The 10,195-nt window shown below is 39.7% G+C and overlaps 2 pseudogenes; both read left to right on the top strand.

Annotated features, from left to right (window-relative positions):
* LOC137256505 (uncharacterized) lies at positions 1-758 on the top strand (annotated as a pseudogene).
* Positions 759-8,738: 7,980 nt separating this feature from the next.
* Positions 8,739-9,726, top strand: LOC137256504 (uncharacterized; annotated as a pseudogene).
* The last annotated feature ends 469 nt before the right edge of the window (positions 9,727-10,195 follow it).

The raw sequence follows: 10,195 nt of genomic DNA, 5'->3' as shown, positions 1-10,195 counted from the left end.
ATGCAGGAGGGACTGCCAAGTATTTTCCACCGCTTCTCCAGAGCTGTGTGCGCAATTATGTGGTGTCGGTTCAGTATATGCGTCATCGCATACCTTGATGACTTCTTGATCATTTCCAGAAACAAGGGGCAGCGTGTTAAGGCTATGCGAGTGTTCGTGGATGTGCAACTGGAGAATAGTTGATGGTTCCAATCAAAGTATACTTTTTGGGGGAATAGAAATAAACACAATGCTGCTAAAGGTTCACTACCTGGAAGGAAATGTGAAGAGTTGTTGATAACACTCCACGAATTTCAAGTAAATACTAGAGTCAATAGGAGACAATAGAAAACACTTGTAGGCAAGCTTTGTAGAGCAGCACAAGTTGTTCAGGATGGTCGGACATTCCTCAGGAGAATGTTTGATTGGAAAGGTGTGATAAAAAAGGTGGTCAGCATAAAGTAAAACGTGCTGCAGAATGCAGAGCTGAAATTGACTGGTGGTGTGATTTTATGTGCATTTTTGATGGAATTCTTAGTTTCGCACCAGTCTCACCCCCTATGCATCTGTATATCGATATGTGTGACAAGGGCGCAGGTGCATACGTGGAAGGAGACTTTGCTTATTGGAACTGGTGCCTGGATGTGCCTAAAGTAGTTGACGAGCATATTAATGTGAAAGACCTCGTGGCGGTGGTACTAGCATTAGAACGATGGTGTCTCTTATTTCACAAGAAACGAACTGTGGTCCATAAGGACAACGTTGCATGCCGTGAATAATGGTAGAGCATTTCTGGATAAGAGCATTGAATAACATTGAGTTGGTGGCAGTTCACTTACAGGGGGATTCCAGTATGGTTGCTGACACAGTGTTCATACTGGTGGAACCTGGATGTTTGTCCTTACTGTATAATCTGTTGCCACATTTATCTGTCACGCCTTTCACTAGCTCAAACCTTCTGAATCACATGTCATTTGCATTTATCTCTTGCAGGTGGGGCGGCACATGCTCTACGCAGTAGCTTGCAAGGGCCTGTACTTAGACTCAAATCTAAGGCTTTGGCAGAATCAACACTGAGAACGTACAGTTGCCAGCTAAGATCTTACTTAAATTTCTGTAAAAAAAGTGAGAAATTATCCTAAAACTTGTAACACTATTTCGATTTGTGTAGCAATCCTTTGTTTACATGGGTTGTATGGCTCCACGTGCTGTCATCGAAGCATAATGGATAGCAAACCATGCAGCCGGTTTGAAATATAAATATGTATTTTCAAACCTTTCTGACACAATAGTAGAAAATATATTTACTCAACACTGTAAAACATTATGAAAACCTCGACGAATCGCTTGTCTTATGCCAGTCTAAGCATATTAATGAATGTGCGCATTTGTTTACAAACAAGAGAAACGTCCGGTCACGTGATATGCAAATTAGCCTGCGGCAGTGATGTTATGTCATCGCTGTGTTGGAGTGTGTGTGACTTTGATGCAGACGACCAACTTCCGGTTTCATTCAAATAACAATTAAATCATTTTCAAAATGATCGATTTTGAAAACATAATTGCAGTGTCAAATTCATCTAATTTTATTTGGAACATGCCTAAACTTGCTTTAATAATAAAGTATCTTTAGACGTAATTGTTTTGAAAATGTTGTCACAATAATGTCAGTTCGTTTTATGTGCAACCGTTAATTTTCCGGCTGTCAGTCAGTTTTCACTCAATCTTTGAAATAAGCAAATTCCACGGCAGAAAAGTGGCAAATTCAGCACGGATTCTGCACGAAAATGCGTTTTCCGCGGACCAGACGTTTGTCTGCATGGAAAGGGAAATTCCGCGATTTTTTTCTGCAACCGCGGAATCGTGGAATCCAGGAGGGCCTGTGTCATATACACGTTCTGTCCCTTTCCCTCTGGAAGGTAATTTTGTCCACGTCCTTCACAATTTTAGGGCGATTTGAAACCAATTTAAAGTGACGTGCCAACAGCTCTGATTTTAGCAAGAGATCTGTTAATAATTGCAGATCTGTGATTTTGACAAAACATAGTTTCAACTGTACCAAAAATATCCTGCTCAGCTAAATAGAAACCATCTTTAACTCCATCGAAAATACATTGCCTGTCTTTATGGTCCTCGGGCAACAGGCAGACACACACAATTATGCGTAGGGTATGCAAAGTTTATCAGTTTTTTGGTGCAGGCAGGTTTTGCATACCCCGAGCCGTACACTGGCTATATGCCGTGTTGCTTGGTGGAGTGAAAGTGTGACTGCTCGATGGATGAGGGCCTCTGCATGTAGCGGTGATAGTCTAGCACTGTTTGCGTCGAGGCCCCTTCCTCAAACATCTTATCTAGTATGCCCAAACCTGTCCATTAACTAGCATAGCCCCACTGCTAAGAGAGGGTTTGTTGCTACCCAGCTTGAGCCTACCGTTGTCAAACTGCAAATCGCAATGTCTGTTAACGTCAAGAGGTCATCCACACGAAATCCGTGATCTGATGAGCATTGCCCTCAGTCATGCCTGTTGGAGTTACTTCCCTTTGCTGATTGTCCTCAACATCATCACGTTGCGATCGCATGCTTTCAAGGTCTCCTTCAAGGTCTCCTTGTTTCAGCTTTCAAAGAATCCTTTCGACTTTCCAGCTTCAAAGCCTGCAATTCCGTTTCCAAACTCAAACAATCATCCTGAGCTAACAGGGGCCGATTACTGTTTTGGGGCGTTGAAAACCAAGTGTCCTCGAGCGGAGAGGTGTCACCAACCGCTTGCTCACCTTCCGTTGTCGCTTGATTCACATTTCTGGGGCTTCAACGCCTCTAAAGCTTCACCCATCTTCTTCCCCGCGCCATCTTTTTTACCTCTATCCATGATTTCGGAGCACTAAATGATTCGATATAGGTTTTCTTCAGCTGTGATTATTTTAAATTTCGCCTGTCACGCCGTGCAACCATGCTTGCAAATGTTAGTGACGTAATGAAGGGGAAGCAACTCTGCTCACCATACGAAATACAATATTCCTACCACTAATTAAAACCGAATTTAACCTGGTAATTTTCTATAATATAAGTTATTATTGATACTACTACTATATAAAACACTGCATAGTGGCCATAATCTAACATGCAAATGGTCAGCGTAAATGGTCATAGACTTGATATTTAAATCAGACACAGATAATTATATTAAAATATCATAGAAAATAACTTGTACAAATCATTCATAAAGTCTGCATAATTTTACAACAAAATCAACATTTTTATCAAAGCTTTTTAAGGAACCAAATTATTCATCAAAGTCCACATAATTCCACAAGAAATCAGCATTAAGGTCAATATGGGCGGGAATTGTCTGTAAAGGAAAAATAACCGGGTGGTTTGTTTGTCCTTGTGGCTTTTGCCCGAGTGCCTTTTGTCAGGGTCGCTTTAGTCCTGCTCCACCTGTGGGTGACACCAGGGTGTGTCTATATACCCACACTAGTATTCTGAATTATTACATTCCTGAAACAAATAAGAAGCTCAATATTTTACAATGGCGCAACTATATTGTAGAAAGCCAACTTCTTGTTCAACATTACATCCAAGCTATTCATCAAATCATGCTCTCTCACAAATCTATACATTTTGTGTTGATAATTTAAAGGTATATTGGCTTGTTGATATAAAATATTGATATAACATATATAATGGACAGGTTTAAATTCTATTTAGGTTAATGTAATTTAAATGTTTAAGCTGAGCTAGGCATTGAGTTGGCACCAAATAGGCAATCAAACGTTACACAACGCCAATATCCGTGATATACAGGGCAGCCGGCAAAGCAAAGACCAAGGGTTGGCTCCCCTTATATCGTTTATATGCCTTAAGTTTAAAATGTTTCATTCCCTAGGAGTTCTAGTCACCTCAAGGGTAGCATCTAAATAACCACTTGGGCCGTAACATGTCGTCTCATTTGAAACACCTTACCATTCCTGATGTTTGTATACGTACAACCTTTGATTTAAGTTTGATAATATACACTCTTAATCACACCAACCTTAACGCGTCGTTGTTTATAGTGGATCGTAATTCCTCTCAGGGACAGTGTCCCAAAGAGTCTGATCCAAAGCAAAGGAGTCATTTACAACGTTGGCACCAAGAAAATCTTTGAATAACGAAATGACAACTTCTGTTCTGCTTACATTTGCAACCTCTCGTCCTCCGGAACAAGATGCTACAATTGTCAGCAATGTGGTCGCGTTTCATCTCAAAGTGGTACTGAGGACTATAAGGTTGATTTCAAAATGTCGTAAATGTCGATGTGATCACAATGGTGCAGTTTATAATGTTATGGTCAATAATTTGCCGTGACAAAAGGTATAAGAACCCAGAACCAGCAAAATATAACACGGACAAGTCTAAAATATTCAGTGATTTGTATTGACCAAAGAGGAAGATACAAAGATTCACAATGAAGGTTTCTGGTGCAATGCAACTGTGTGAAATCTAAAGAAATGGGTCATAAACATTATATCAACTCACCAAAGTCTTGATGTTCAGTGAGAAATAGTTCTACTACATCTAGTGCAGCAAGTGGTCTTGAATGTACTTATTCTGTATTACTCAAGTGTAAGTCCGAGTGTGCATCCGTGCGTGTGTGTCGTCAACACAACAACCACCCTTATGTATACATAGTCACCGATTCTTAAGCATACAAGTATGAAGCTTCGCGATCGGCAACAGACAAAACGCACCGAAGGGAGGAAACCCTAGAGCGCTACCTTAAAGGTGTACCGCTAAAACATTCTTACCAAACGTGACCCATAATAACTACCACTCAAAGCTCTTATCATTGTGGCCCAACAGTAACTATCACTTAGTCAGTAATAACACATATTACAGAAAATAAACCCTCGTAACAAGAGATGCTGTCAAAAAGTCGTGAAAGGGAACTATGTATGTATGGATGGATGGAGGGATGGATGGATGGATGGGTGCATGCAAAAAAATAAATAAATACAAATCAGCTGGCTATGGTGTTGTCTGGACTGATGGTATTGTTTATTTCTGAAGCTATCCAGTCAGTGACCAATTTTGTCAAAACTTGTTTATCGAATTTACTCCCCCGACGAAGAACATTAACAAATCTACTTCTATAGCGCCCAGTTCCAGTTAGGCTGCTTACATTGTAAAAGAATAGTAGCAAAGCTTTAGAACATCATTGCCATGTGCAAAGTACAAAACTCTGCTAATTCTACCTTGTGGCATTTTCAGGATGGCCGCCAATTTCAACATGGCAGCCAAAATCATATATACACACAGATGTTTTGTCAATAATTATGCCATGTGATATCTCAAATGAAAGGTCATCTCACAAGGAATCTAAAAATATTGATGTCAGGCATTTTGGCATTTTCAAAATGGCCGCCAAAACCATTAAAATGATTATACACACAAGTCATATATTTTGTCAATAAGTATGAGATGTGACAAATCAAATGAAAGCTCAACACACAAGGAATCTACATATATTACTTTTAAAACCACACAGACATAAGACATTAACAAATAGCATTATAACAACACATTTGATGATTGTGCTTTTGGTCAAATTTATTAAAATGTCTGCTATTGTTGACTTAATACATTTTCAGCTGCATTGATGAACAGAATTACTATCCTCTCAGGATATATGCTTTTATCTTTTTCTTGAAAAAATTACCATTGAATCCATGTGAAGGTGATAAACATATACTATATGTTGTCTGGTAAGCAGTACAGGAAGTGCATTTCTCTCAGAAAAGCAACGTCACCGGTGGAACGAGAAATTATGGATTTCAACATGATTTTTTCCAAAACATTTAAGTAAATTTTGATTTTGAAACAATTCAATGACTTTATGGAACAAATAAATAGACAAGATGTGATGTTTGGGTGATCTTTATTGAAGTAAGAGTTGAAAACTGACAGAATAACATAAAACACAACATAATGATGGAAAAATGCTGAATGGCAACCTGCGGAAAAGACATTCAATCGATCGTGTTGAAGTTGGGGAAAAGCTTCTTCATGGTCTTGTAGATGATGGTGAAGCATCTGACAACAGGTAGCCAATACAATGCTCTGACTAAAGTTGGTTTCTATATATGATATAGAGCGGAACATAGTGTGTTGTGTGCTCAGAAAGAAAAAATAAAATAACTGAAGTCAGTGGTGTCTTCGAAAAAAATAAAAATATAGATCAAATATACATTTTCTTTATTACACTTGCAATTGCTCTAATTCTTTAATTTGGTTTGGACACTGTAGAACTATTGACTGAACTATTGCCCTGAAAAATGTTCTAGGTCATGCACATATACGTGTAAGCACAAAGTAGATAAGGTTGATTTATGTGTATTTCAGTTGCACTTTAAAAATCAAAGACATGCACAAATGAGTATTATCTTTACTGCTGCCCAGAACATTACATCACTGGTATTAGATTCAGGTATTAAAACATATTTTAAAAGAAATGTGGCGTTTGTCTGACTTAGTAGTAGTTCTGACAGCATTTCCCCAAAATCAGGACACGGTCCAGCTCATCCAGAAGGCAGATTCATCTCTTTTGTTTTAAGGAATATGAATATACGTTTGTCCATTTTATGTCGACGTTAGCAGAAATTCATCATTTCAAAGAACCATGTGTAAATGTTTACTTCCCAACTACGATCTTTTCATTGACATTTTACACGTTGATGATTAATAAGAAAGGTGTGGTGGATGTGTTTCTTGATTATATTATACTATCGCGCGTTCGATAACGATATAAAAATCTATACCAAAATGTCGCATCATAATACAGTGGTGACAAAATTTACAAAATGGTCCTACTGCCTTGGGCATCGATACATGTCATCGTATCCCACTTGCGTAGATCGATGCTCATGCTATTGATCACTACATTGTCTGATTGTTTGCTCATGTTGTTGGTCACTGGCTTGTCTGGTCCAGACTCTATTATTTACAGACCGAGGCCATATAGCTGGAATATTGCGTAAAACTAAACTCACTCACTCACTCTTTGCAGGGAATGTGGACTGCTGCTGTTTAAGTTAAATACCCTGTGAGATCTGTGAAGTCGTCCTGGAACTCAAAATCACAACCAATCATTTGCGAAAAAGGAATCACTTCTGGTCTTAAAACTGCATCCAAACAAATGTATAAAAAAGAAGATAAAATCCATAAACAGCTATACTTTTCGTCCTAATTACGACTAAAACCTTTCAAAATTACAATTTAGATTTCTGCGTATATATTATAGTATGAATCATGGATTCCACCAACACTATGATTCAATGTGACAATTATTATTGTTATTGGTGTATTTGTTATTGTGTGAATGAATTCTAAAGCGAACCTAAGTAACTACAACTTACACGTGTGTGTAAAGAAAATTACAAAGGGAGACAACCGACATGTTCATTTCCAGCAGCTGTCAACCCGAGTGAGATCCGGCGAAAGAAAATCTTTGGCAACAGCTGTATCTTTACGAAATCCTGTCAGGGCCATTGTCGCAAACTTGTCCACACAAAATCAGTCAAAATGACAACTCGAAGCGCGATAACGCGACATTTTGACCAACTTTTCCATACTTTTGTGTGTTTAGTAATGTTATGAATGTCTTTACATTACTGTGCTAATTTCGCCTTCTTTTTCCTGATTGAAAACGTGTTTGGTATGAAAAAGAATGTTACTTTGCTGCGAGAATACAAGAACATTAACAGCTATGGTCAGTTGTAGATCTAGGTCTGTATAATTCTAGGTGCTCATTAGTTATCAGACTTTATAATTGCAGTAATTTTACTGAGGAATCTAATGAAACTTGTTTGTATAGGTCAGGAAAGGACTGCATTACGTAAGCGTGTGACACAAGCCATCCAATTCCAGAAAATGCCCTGTAGGTTTTTCGCATGATGAGATTTTCTAAATTCTGCAAAAACTACGTTTAAAATGTCGCATCAACCGCCTGTCTAAAATGACGAAACCGAACCTAGATTTTCGAAGCTCTCTTAGCGTTAAGTCACTAGTTAATATCAATGCATGGCACTTACAGCCATCTCAGCAATAAGAGCTTCGAAACTCTAGGCCCAGGGACTTAAACCATAGGAGAGCCTGACAATGCGATGATGTCCTTTCTAGGATTCCATACATTTTAGATGTTGCAAAACACAGGCAGTTGTTTAAATCGGGGAAGATCCGTTAACGCATATTACTCAGGATACTTGGATGCTTAGGGCTGAACTGCAGGTTTTCCTGAAAGGTATGTGTTCACACGTATACACTCGCATACATACATATATACACACATAAACGCACGCACGCACTGTCTCACAAACGTTCATGCATACTCACAGGGTAAGTTTGATAAGCACGTTTTCACATAACAGGTCACTCACAGGATAGTTTCAGAAGTAAAAAGTTTGTATAAACCGTACCAACACCATAGTCAGCTGAATTATTTGTGTTCATATATCGCGAACTACCCTGATATACTGCTTCCCCATCCGAAGGATCGTTCATAATATATGGCCGGCGTGGTGTAAGGTGGTATGGGGCGATGTAGGTGGGTACAAAGGTACAAAGTAAGTGACACGCCCTAACAGCCACGTTCAAGATCAACACCCCATACACATGCATACACACATGCGCACGCACGCACGCACGCACATACATACATACATACATAAAACGCATGACATTGTTCCAACGTACACCATTGACTCAGTATTTCCATTATTTGCAGATGTCTTTTTCCGCCTTGGGTGACGGCCTTGATCCTAACGTGACGGACCTCTTGGTTAAAGCACGCCCGTATGGGTCGACAGGAGGGCAGATATTCTTCTCTTTCATTTACATGCTATGGATCTTTCTCGCAAATATCTTCATCCTCTTCCTCATCGCCAAGGACAAAACTCTTCGTCATCAGCCCCACAACATCTACGTGGGCATTCTCTGCCTCGCTGACATTACAGTCGGACTGTATTATCTCCCTATGAATATGGACTTCATGGCTAGAGGACACTGGCGTCATGGCTGTTTATCGCTTGGTGTCTTTGAGTTCTACCCTATACATCAAACCTGTTTTTGTGCGTTCATTGTGTTTCTGTTCATCTTTGCCCGCCTGATGAGCTTGTGCTGCTGCTGCAGGCAAAGCCCCATGTCGTTGAAGAAACAGTTCATCTTCCACGGACTTTCTATACTGATCGCTATGTTCTACATGATACTGTGGCCTGTCGGGCACATACCAGCAATTTTAGGATACGGTCCAGTTGTTGCCACGTTTGGAATTGAGTGCCCTGTACTGAACGGATTTATATTTATTGGTCGTCTATTGGTAATCATCAGGATTATGGGCGCCAATGTTTTTCTTCTTCGTGTTTCTCGCTATATTCCTGATCATGATCACAAGAGCTACAGCCCCCGAGCAGACACACCAGGACCCGTCCAAAGTTCCCGTGAAGGTTCTCATCGTAGCCGCCTTAGTTTCCTTCATCATGCCCAGCGGATACCTCACATACCTGTCGTCTGTTCTCCCAGCACCGTGTGTGTTTCTACCCATACAGGGGCCCGACTTCACCTGTGACGGAGCCCTTGCGGGTCTGTCTGTCTTCCTTCAGTGGGTGCTCATCTCCAAATGCGCAGTACTCCCCCTTGTGTGGTTCCTTGGCGAAGATTACCGAAATGCAGCAAGACCAATCGTTGGGAGGTTAGCTCCTGTCCTGACGTTCTGAAGGTGTTTGAGGCATGGTGGAGGAAATGACGACTGAAGACCCAGGCAGCAACAATTTTGACCATATTGACTAAATGCCGTGGAGGACATTGACAAAATACTTTCCTGCATTTCCACTAAACATTAATAACTAATAAAATCAATAATTCATTAAGGAAGTTCATTCGTTATTCTTCTGGTATCTCAGACTGGGAGTATCGTAGATTTTGCAATCTTCCGAGGAAAAACGCGTACGTGTTCTTCATACCGGTGTTTCTTCATTCAGTCAGCTAACCTTTGAATAACGTTTGCAGTTTATGTAAATGCAAGATTTCCTTACATACATTTCAATGTACAGACCTTTTATAATGAGCTTGTTTACCAAATTTCTGCATATTTTATCCATAGTCGTCAAATAATTAAAGCACTTTGTCATTATATAAAGTTCATTTCCGTGAAAGTCTTTATCAGTTAAAAGTGGAAACAATGTT

The sequence above is a fragment of the Haliotis asinina genome, chromosome 11, assembly GCF_037392515.1.
Source record: "Haliotis asinina isolate JCU_RB_2024 chromosome 11, JCU_Hal_asi_v2, whole genome shotgun sequence".
Lineage (NCBI taxonomy): Eukaryota > Metazoa > Mollusca > Gastropoda > Lepetellida > Haliotidae > Haliotis > Haliotis asinina.
The sequence above is the reverse complement of the archived record's forward strand: the minus strand, read 5'-3'. Positions and strand labels throughout refer to the sequence as shown.